Source organism: Myotis davidii, unplaced genomic scaffold (assembly GCF_000327345.1).
Source record: "Myotis davidii unplaced genomic scaffold, ASM32734v1 scaffold152, whole genome shotgun sequence".
NCBI lineage: Eukaryota > Metazoa > Chordata > Mammalia > Chiroptera > Vespertilionidae > Myotis > Myotis davidii.
In genome coordinates this window covers 543,749-553,537 of record NW_006283545.1, presented here as the reverse complement: position 1 = coordinate 553,537, position 9,789 = coordinate 543,749, and the positions used below count along the sequence as shown (strand labels likewise).

Sequence of the window (9,789 nt, the reverse complement as noted above, 5' to 3'; positions counted from 1 at the left end):
GCCCGACTCATTTGTTATTGTCATCTAACTGTAGAGAACAGCAAACCAGAGGATAATTTTGAGCTAAATTACATCGGTGTTTTTAATCAAGAAGCCAACATTATTGATTATGTAATAACTATCCTCTCTGTTTATTTTAATCCTTGAGAAAACAATCACTTCTGCCTATTCCTGAAAATTGTCTGCTGATGTGTGTCATTAAAACCTCCTTACCCTAAGGGCTACTCCAGATGAATAAAAGCTTGGTGAGACCTGAGCAAAGCGGGAGGAGGAAGTCTTTCCACAGGAGGAAGTCTTTCCGGACTTGCCCGCCTGGTCCCCCGGTATTGCAAATTTATCTTGTGTCTTTTTGTTCATTTGTTGTGCGGCTCCTCTTTCAGATACCGAACCCTTCTCCACGCGGGTCGTGGAGGGAATCACTCAGCACTTCCCCACTACACTCACTCCACCCCTGATTTGGAGACTTACTGCAGTGCCTGAATCTAACAAGACTCGGTGTGGCGTGCTGCAATTAGGTGCATAAAGTATCAAAACAGACAGTTCTTGCGATTGTTAAGTCCTGAGATACAAAGACTCCATGGCATTACCCTAAATGTGTGTGGGGAGAGGCCTTCCTTCCCTCCACTCCCCAGGCCGCCCGCCCTCTGAGTCATCAGAGGATCAGCTGCACCAGCTCTTGATTCCATACTTGCTGGGGAACTGAAGAGCTGGGCTGAGTTATCCAGACGCCGCCTCACACGGCACTCCGACGAAGGCACATGCTGCTTGTGAATGGTGAATGACGGTCAGTGCTGGAACCAGAGCCGGGGAATGTCATCCACAGAGCAGGTGCACAGGTGTCTCACTCAGCTCTACAAGTTTGTGATGACCTCTCCATTTTGGTGCTTTTGGGGTACTCCCAGCCTGAACCCTGAAATACTGTTCCATAGACACTGATAAATTCAACATTCAGCACGGTGCCTCAAGTTTCATGGGCGGTTCTTAACTATTTGTTGAGTAAATGAGGAAGGTGAGGACCTGCATGGCATGTTCCCAGGACTTTGGTCAGGACTTTTTATACACACATTGCATTATTGCGTTATATTAATCTCACAACAGTTCCCAAGGGAGAACACTGAGCTCAGAGAGCACATAGCTAATCAGTGGTGGAACCAATTTTCTAACCAGTTCTGTCTCCTTTGAGCCTCATACTGTTCTTTGTACCACTTACTAAGAGTAGCCCAAAAGAGGACCTGTCTGTCCCAAACAGGGGTTCCAACCTTTGCCCAACTGTTCTCCCCACGTAAGATCTTGGGCTTGACCACAGAACAGTCAGTTCAACACATCAGTAAATATCCCTTCCGTGTGCAGGGCACAGTCCATGTGCTGCCGAGGATACGCCAGCCGTGGCCCCTGCCCTGCAGGAGGTAGAAGGCTGGTAGCCAGGCTAGCTCGGGTGCGCCACTGCCAAGCATGGCAGGTCAGGGGAGATAAAAGCAAGTTACTCCACCTGAGGAATGGGTAAGGCTTCCTGCCATGGCTGGCATCTCAGGTAGGCCTCGAAGGAAGCATGAGAAAGGAGGGCAAAGGAAAGGTAGAAAGTCTTGGGACCCAGGGTGTGGTCTGCTGTGCCGCAGTGAACTCCGAGCCTGGTTCCCCTGGATCCAAATACTAGCCTCGCCACGTTGCCAGCAGTGAGTTAGCTGACTCCTCACACCTCCATTTGCTCACCTGTGAGGTGAGATGCAATCTAACTTCAAGGCTCCTATACTTTCAACCGCCGCTTATGAACAGGCTGGAGCTCCCGCAGCAGAACCACCCAGTGGTGTGAGGGCGGAATGGGACCGCGCGTGCTCGGCTAAGCCTGACTCCTGCGTGCGGAAGTGCTCCACAAATATTAGCTGCTGCTTTTATTACTTGGGGTCCAGCAAGCAGTCCAATTTGACTAGAGCGGAGGACGTGGATAGAAGTATCTTTTCATCCTCAGGTCTTAGCACATTGCTTGGTACATATTAGACCCTCTTTATAACATAGTCCCTGAACCTCTCTGCCCCAGGAAAACAGAGGTTAAAACACATACTCCAAGGGTAGGTAAAAAGGATTAAATGAGATGATATACCTAAAAGCATTGGGCACAATGCCTGGCACATGGCAGGTGTTCAGTGAATGTGAGGTGAATCTGAGTTCTTCCAGGGTCACCTTCAGGCCTGCCAGAGCTCTCTGAAGCAGCAAGGTCTGAGTTTACAATTTCTCAAACTGAAATCTAGGGGCCACACACGTCCCATAGGATGCTAATAGTGTTCAGTTAAAAAAAATCAATGCCTATATATTCCTTTCTGACATGTATTACAACAATCTCACAAGAAAACTCTGAACACCCCTATATGGTTATCTGTATTATTTTTCAATTAGGTGTGGCTACTGCACTGAGGACAACAGTGATTAAAACAGTATGGGCCTGGGCACAGGACTAGACAGGCAGATCAGTGAAACTGGAGAGGGCCCCAAAGAACTACTAGTTCATGTGTGGTTTCAGCACATGGTAGAGATGGCATTTCATCAAATTAATGGGGAAAAGAGGATGTATTCAATGAATGACACTGGGAAAACTAGCTAGCTGTTTGATTTCCTCCTTCGTTCCTTACGTCAAATACTCTATGATGGGCACAGAAAATTAATGTAATAATTTTTCAGTCATTTTAAAATCCCTACCTAATGAATATTCAAATTTTTGCACTCAGCAAAAACTTGCTGTTTCAGACACAGCAGTAAAGCAACTGTTTAGGAATCCCAGTGAACCAGCCACACCGCCTTGCTCCGCACCCCTCCCTACCTCATTCCAATTTCAGGGATCACGCACTCACCATCCCCAGGATCTGGATGCTCTCCACCTAGCTCTTTGCATGGCTGACCCTTCCTCATCTCCCAAGTCTAGCTCAGATGCCACCGCCTCAGAGGACTTCCCCATCCACCCTATCTACAGCAGGCCTCCCCCAATTCAGTTCCTCAGCACACAGCCCTGTTCCTTCTCTTCATGTGTATCACAGCGTCTAACAATGCTGTCGTGTCTGCACCACTGGAACGCAAGTTCCATGCAGGCAGCCAGTCTCACTCACTTTTTAGTGCCAAGCACAAATCAGCTGCCCAATAAACAGCTCTTGAATGAGTTGGTGAATAAATGACTCTTCAGTTTAAATATCTGACCTGAATGACCCTCTTTTTCAAGGTTACGTTTTTTTTCTTCTTTTAACCATAATAAAACCATCACTAACAAACCTGTTTCTAATCTTCCGTTTCATTTTTAAATGTCAACTCACCCGTGCTTGCTTTATCTCTTGTGTATCTTGAGTTAAAAGAAATTTTCTGCCCTGGCAGGGTGACTGGATTAATTGGAGCGTCATCCCGTGCACCAAAAGATTGGGGGTTCAATTCCCAGTCCGGACATACCTACATTGTAGGTTCGAGCTCCTGGCAGGGAATGTATGGGAGACAACCGATAGATATTTTCCTCTCATATTGATGTTTCAGTCTCTCTAAAAATCAATAAAAAGATATCCTCAGGTGAGGATTAAACAAAGAAAAGGCCCTGGCCAGTGTTGCTCTGTGGTTAGAGTGTTGGCCTGTGCACTGGAGAGCCTTGGGTTCGATTCCTGGTCAAGAGGGGAATGGTAAGAATAAGTAAAAGGGGTGATCAGGAGCCAAATTATCAGGGACTTTGTTAAGAAGTTGGATTTTACCTCAAGGAACATGAACTCATTAAAATGTTTTAAGCAGGTGAGTTCTTCCAGCATTTATTCAATAAACATGTGCCCTCAAATTTTACGGTGGAGGGTGAACTTACATAGGCTAAGGCTGGAGGCGGAAATGCTGGTGGGAGGCACAAGGAGCATGGACCAGGAGTTTTAGAAAGCAGTTCTCACAGGACTGGGTGTCTGAATGTATGTGCAGGACGAAGAAAAGGAATGGAACACTATTTCCAGTTTCTGACTTGTGCACATGGGTTAATACTGGTGCCATGATGGGGACAAGGAACACTGTGGGAGGAACGGGTAGGTACTGGAGCAATTTGTGACATCTGGATGGTGCTGCCCAGAGACACAACCAAATGTATGGGACTGGAACTCAGGACTAGAGGCAAAGGTTTGGCAGCCACTGGCGTCAGAGGGTAACGGAAGCCATGGAGTGGATGGCTGTCCCAGAGTGAAGAGAGAACAAATGCCTAGAGCATCCTGAAGAACACCAACAAGGACTCCTTCCTCCTGCTGACTTCCTTGGCGAAGTTTTCAATCAAGGGCTATTTAAATATATTGTTTTTAAGGCCTGTAGCTGGAACCTCAGTGTCTCGTGTCCCAATCCCACGCCTGCATTCCCAGTGCCATCACCTTGTCCGGGCTCTCGTGCTTCTCAAATGGATCACTACAGTCTTCTCATTGGTCTTCTCTTGTAGGCAGGGGGAATCTACTCCCACACTGTTACTATGATCTTCCCAAACTTCATTCTGAGAAACCAGTCATCGACTTAAAATCCTTTAAAAATTCCCTATGCCCATCTTAGGAAAATCGAAACTGCTGAGCTTGAGAAATTAGGCCTCTTGTAATTAGAACCCTACCTACTTTCCTTGCTTCATGTTGCTAACTGTACTTTGCTCTAGCCATAAACCCATGTACTTCCCATATACTTTTCATGTCACTGTGCCTTCTCACACACTGCTTCTCACACACGAATCCACCACCTCTTTCCTGGACCCAAGTAACCCTTACTTGCCCTAGCTGGTTTTGCTCAGTGGACAGAGCATCAGTCTAAGGACTGAAGGGTTCGATTCTGGTCAAGGGCACATGCCCAGGTTTCAGGCTCATCCCTAGTAGGGGATGTGCAGGAGACAACCGATCAATGATTCTCTGTCATCACTGATGTTTCTATCTTTTGCTCCCTCTCTGAAATCAATAAAAATTTATTTAAATAACCCTTACTTCTCCTTGAAAGCTTGGATAAAGTAGTATTCCCCCCAGGAGGCCTTCCCTTCCCAGCAAAGATTTAGATGCTCTTCCTCTGTGTTCCCACCTTTTCTTATGTTCCCATTATGGCTTTCAACACTCTGCATCACTGCAATTAATTGCTGATTTGACTGTGTTTCCCTTGCTCAACTGCATATATAAAGTCTTATTCAACTTTGTGTTCTTGGGAACTGGTACACAGGAGGCACTCAATCAATATGAACAGAATTGATACCCAATGGCTAACATTTATTGGGACTGGGATGTGAAGGTGGTCTGCCTGTACAACCTGCGCTCTTAACCACAGTGAGCTGCCTCTACTAACTCCTTCTGAACTCAACATTTGATATATGTCTTGTTCTTTAAAAATTAACTTTTCTACATTGTGAGCTTCATGGAAACAGCCATCTTAGCCATCTTTATATCCCTTGCAACAATTGTTATGCTTTTCATTATGAAAAGATGATATTCAATAGGTATCAAATAATAACTACCAAATAAGTATTTAAGATATTAGTGTTGGGTTTTAGCCTGTTTCTAGACAATACTATTTGAGGAATTGTTGCCATGAACTGTACTAGGCATATCTTACATGTACCCCCATTTAGCTTCACAACATTCCTACGAGAGCGGTACTTGCTGTTTTACAAATGAGGAATGTGGGCTCAGGTGGGTCATGCAACCAGTGCCAGGTCCCGAGTAGTGTTGGCTTGCTGTCTACTTAAAGTGCATGATTAGCTCGACATGCAAAGGAGAAGGCAATAAACAGTATGATCACCAACTGATCCAGTTCAGATCTGGATTGGTACTGGGAAAGATGCCAAGAGGCCTGCATCAGAGAAACGTGACACGCTGCCAAAGTGATTTCTGACAAGAAATTCCTTGGAGAGGCTGCTGGCAAATGAGACCCACAAGCCATCACCCACGAGGTGGGACTGAAAGGCTGCACTGAAGTCATCCTCCGTCTTATATGGCTACAACTGCTGCATCTGACATCCAGATTCTGGGATAGTTTCATCCGATTTCATTAGTCTGGGCTTTAATCTACTTATCTAGCAGTAAATTCACCTCACAAAATTTCTCTCCAAAAATGTTCAAGTTGCCCATCACCTGCATTTTTTTTTTTTTAATTCTAAAGTCTCTCCAGGGTCCTTAAAATTCATCACCTTTCCATAGATGAAAAAAAATTGTATGCCAGAGCAAATGATGCAGATTCAACTAGTTTTCGGTAAAACTTTCAAAAGGCACCCACCATTCTTCAACATGAGGCTGCTAATTTTATCAATCTGGCCTTGGTTATTAAATGCCTCAGTTACTGCAGACACTGAGTTCATCAGAGTAATTATCTTAGAAGCACAACTGCCACTTCAACTTCTGTTCAGTTGTAAGTTGTAGTGTCAAAGCTTTGCACTGTGGCATGTAAGGGAGTATATCCTGAGCATATAAATTCTGATTATTCACAGCCATCATGGCTACACCTCCCAAACTGCCAGGCAATGTCAGTTTATTAAAAACAAATGCTTGTGCCAGGCCAGTGTGGCTCAGTGATTGAGCATCAACCCATGAACCCAGAGGTCCCTGGTTCTGTTCTTGGTAAGGGTACATGCCCAGGGTTGAGGCTCGATCCCAGTAGGTGTGCAGGGGGCAGCCAATAGATGTCTCCCTCTCATCGATGTTTCAATCTCTCTATCCTTCTCCCTTTCTCTTTCTCTAAAATCAATAAAAACATATTTTTAAGAAAAGCAAATGCTTGCAAACCACCTTTGGTATATTCATACCAGTGAACACTATGATCTAATCCCAAGCCTAGATTTCTTTCCGTGTTCTCAGCAAAATGCTTTTCTCTCTCCGTTTGTAAGCCAGAGAAACCTAAGAATCCTCAACCCTCCCACTTCTCTGCTGCCCGCCCCCCCACCCCCCTGCCCACTGCCAAGTCCCATCATTCTGAGGACTCATCACACCCACTCTGGTTCCCTCCAAATCACAACCCAGGACTATCTTCTCGAAGTATAAATTTCCCACCCTGCCTACTTTGGCATAGAACCATAAACCTATCTCAGTTTGTAAACTTTACATTCAGTGAGATAAATTAATGTAATTTCAAACCAGTTCTAATCAACAGTTTAATATACAGCAAAAAGTAGAGTCCATATAATGTACTGGAGCCCTGACTACATTGACCACTGACTTCTGGAATGATAAATATATGTAACACTGGAAAAACAGATAAGATGCTTACCTGTAGTCATGTTTTCTGAAGATTCCATTATTACATTTTATAATCTAATCCACTAATATGCAATTTTGTAAGTCTACCTTCCTCATCATTCTATAACCCCTTTTCTTCTTTAAAATAAGATTAATACTCTGGCAGGTTAAAAAGCTAGTCAATAAAAGTCCAGCCAAGAAAACACTCATTTTTGCAGCCTAAAATAAATGGTTTCCACCTAAAGGGAAAAGCTACTAGCAAACAAGTTTTAGTAAGTAGGTTGAAAACAACAAAACCTATCATTGCATTTATTATCCCAAAGTGTGCACAGACCGCATATCACTGTCCTGCTCTGGACTCTGCAGTGAATGGACGACTTTGCAATCACAATCAAAATTCCATTTTATTCTTCACATTTCCCACGACTTACTGGTACAGTGTTATAAATAGCACAAACATGCAAACTGAGCAGGTCGCCATTCAGTTACTTTTTAATATGTTTTCTATTAAGTTGGCCACAATTCAGAGGCTCCTAAATGTAAGGAACCTGATTTTCTTCAAAGGAAGTGTTTCTTAGCAATGGTGCAAAGTGCTTTACTTACGTACAGTAGACTCATCCAAAGCCATCTTGCCTGTGCAAAGTGAAAGCAATATAACCTCAACTTCTGCCATTTATAGCATCTTGAGACTGGTGTTTTGTTCAACCCAGCTACCTAGTCAGGGGCTGGTAATGACCTAATGACAATTTAGATTCTTCCCATGGTAAATGATAGCACTCTATGTCCCACTGTTTTAGACGATAAAGTAGAGTGATGTAGAACTATGGACTCTGGAATAGAAAATATGGCCAGATAGACACCAGCTCTGCCATTCACCCTATCTCTGCTGCCAAATCTGGGAAGAAGCTAAAGGTTATCTACCACACCTCCTATCCAGTCTAAGAACCCACCTGCCAATGGTCACATGTCATCAGCGTGTCACATCAGCGTGTCAGCATCTCTCACTGCTGAAACACCAAGAGCTTCTCCTAGGACTTAGTATAGCCTCTCTGCCCTTTCCTCATCTTATCCCAATTCAGTCTTAGAAACAAAATATCCTCTGAAGGTCAACCCTTCCAGTGCCACATGTAAAGACAAGTTTCCAGCTCCCACCCACTTATGTTTCCCTTGACCATTTCTTAAATAACTTGGTTTGGGGACAATGCTTCCATCGGGTTAACTCCAGATTAGCAGTGACCTTACAGAAAAATCAGACTATAGAACTTCAGATTAAGTTCTAATCCAGGGAGTCCCCAACCTGCATAATTAGAGTTCCCTGGGAGCTTCTGAAGCCAGATTTCTTATCTCCAGTTAATCAAAATCATGGGGGATAGATCTCGGGAATCTGAACATTCATAAAATCCCCCCATGATTCTGCCAATCATTCAGATTTGGGAGTGATTCAGTAAATTAGAATAATGGGACTATTTGTCTTGATCTTTAAAAAGTTTTGCTTCTTTGAAAATAATCAGGCAGTATAAAGTTTTGTTCCTCAGTTTAATTATAGGGCAAATCATTGACAACAGTGAGGAAATTTTTAAAAGGAACCAATTATTAAGGTGAATTATGGTAAGTGCTATCTGATGCAGAAGAGAACTTATTTCCTCAGGAATCAGGGGTTCATAGCAGCTGCTTGCGTGAGAATTCCTGAGAGTAATATAGAGTCTTTCCTTAGGAAAACAAGGGTGAAGAGGGTGGGATAAGCATTTTGAAGCAAGCTTAGAAATTCTATTACCAAACAATATCATTAGTTAATATTCTATTATACTTAGTGTTTCTAGTCCCTTTGACTGTTTTTGATTTCCAGCTTCTCTCTTTGGGTCTAGCAATCTGTCTGCATCTCTGTGGATGTCAATGACACCTTTCTACCCCACATTTCTCCACCTATTCAGTATTCTGCTTAAGTGTACAGCTGTTGCCTTTGACTCCTCTTAGATGACAAATCCCTCCAGGGCAAAAACTATGCCTTCAACTTTCTTAATAACGACTTAAAGGGAGCATATAAGTTTTAGTTCTTTGTAAAAATCTTTTGATATTCTCAAACTCTTCCAAAATGTTGAAAAAGAAGGAACACTTCCTATCTCATTCTCTGAGGCCAACATAGCCCTGATACCAAAGCCAAAGACACTACAAGAAAACTACAAACCAGGATCCCTTATATTCATGGAAAAATCAACAAATTACTAACAAGCCAAACTTAGCAGCATAGTAAAAGGATTATACACCATAACCAAGTGGGACTTATTCCCAGAATGCAAGGACAGTTCAACATATGAAAAGCAGTAACTGTAATATACCACATTTTAAAATGAAGCAAAAAACCACACACGATCAATGATAAAAGAAAGAACCTGACAAAAAGTCAACACCCTTTAGTGTTAAAAACATTCATATTAAAATAGGGAATAACTCCAACATGATAAAGGTTATAAAGAACTCACAGCTCAATGGTGGAAAATTGAAAGCTTTCCTCTCAGATCAGAAACCAGGCATGGACACCTGATTTCACCACTTTTATTATTAACACTAGAGGCCCAGTGACCGAAATCTGCACTTGGCGGGTGGGGGT

At 43.3% G+C, this 9,789-nt stretch overlaps 1 long non-coding RNA gene across 1 annotated transcript in view; it reads left to right on the top strand.

The window, feature by feature from the left end:
• LOC107183286 overlaps positions 1-9,789 on the top strand; it is a 12,153-nt gene that overhangs the window by 731 nt on the left and 1,633 nt on the right. Inside the window, exon 2 of the long non-coding RNA XR_001514069.1 lies at positions 1,037-1,043. This is a non-coding gene — a long non-coding RNA (uncharacterized LOC107183286). The remainder of the gene's footprint in view (positions 1-1,036; positions 1,044-9,789) is intronic.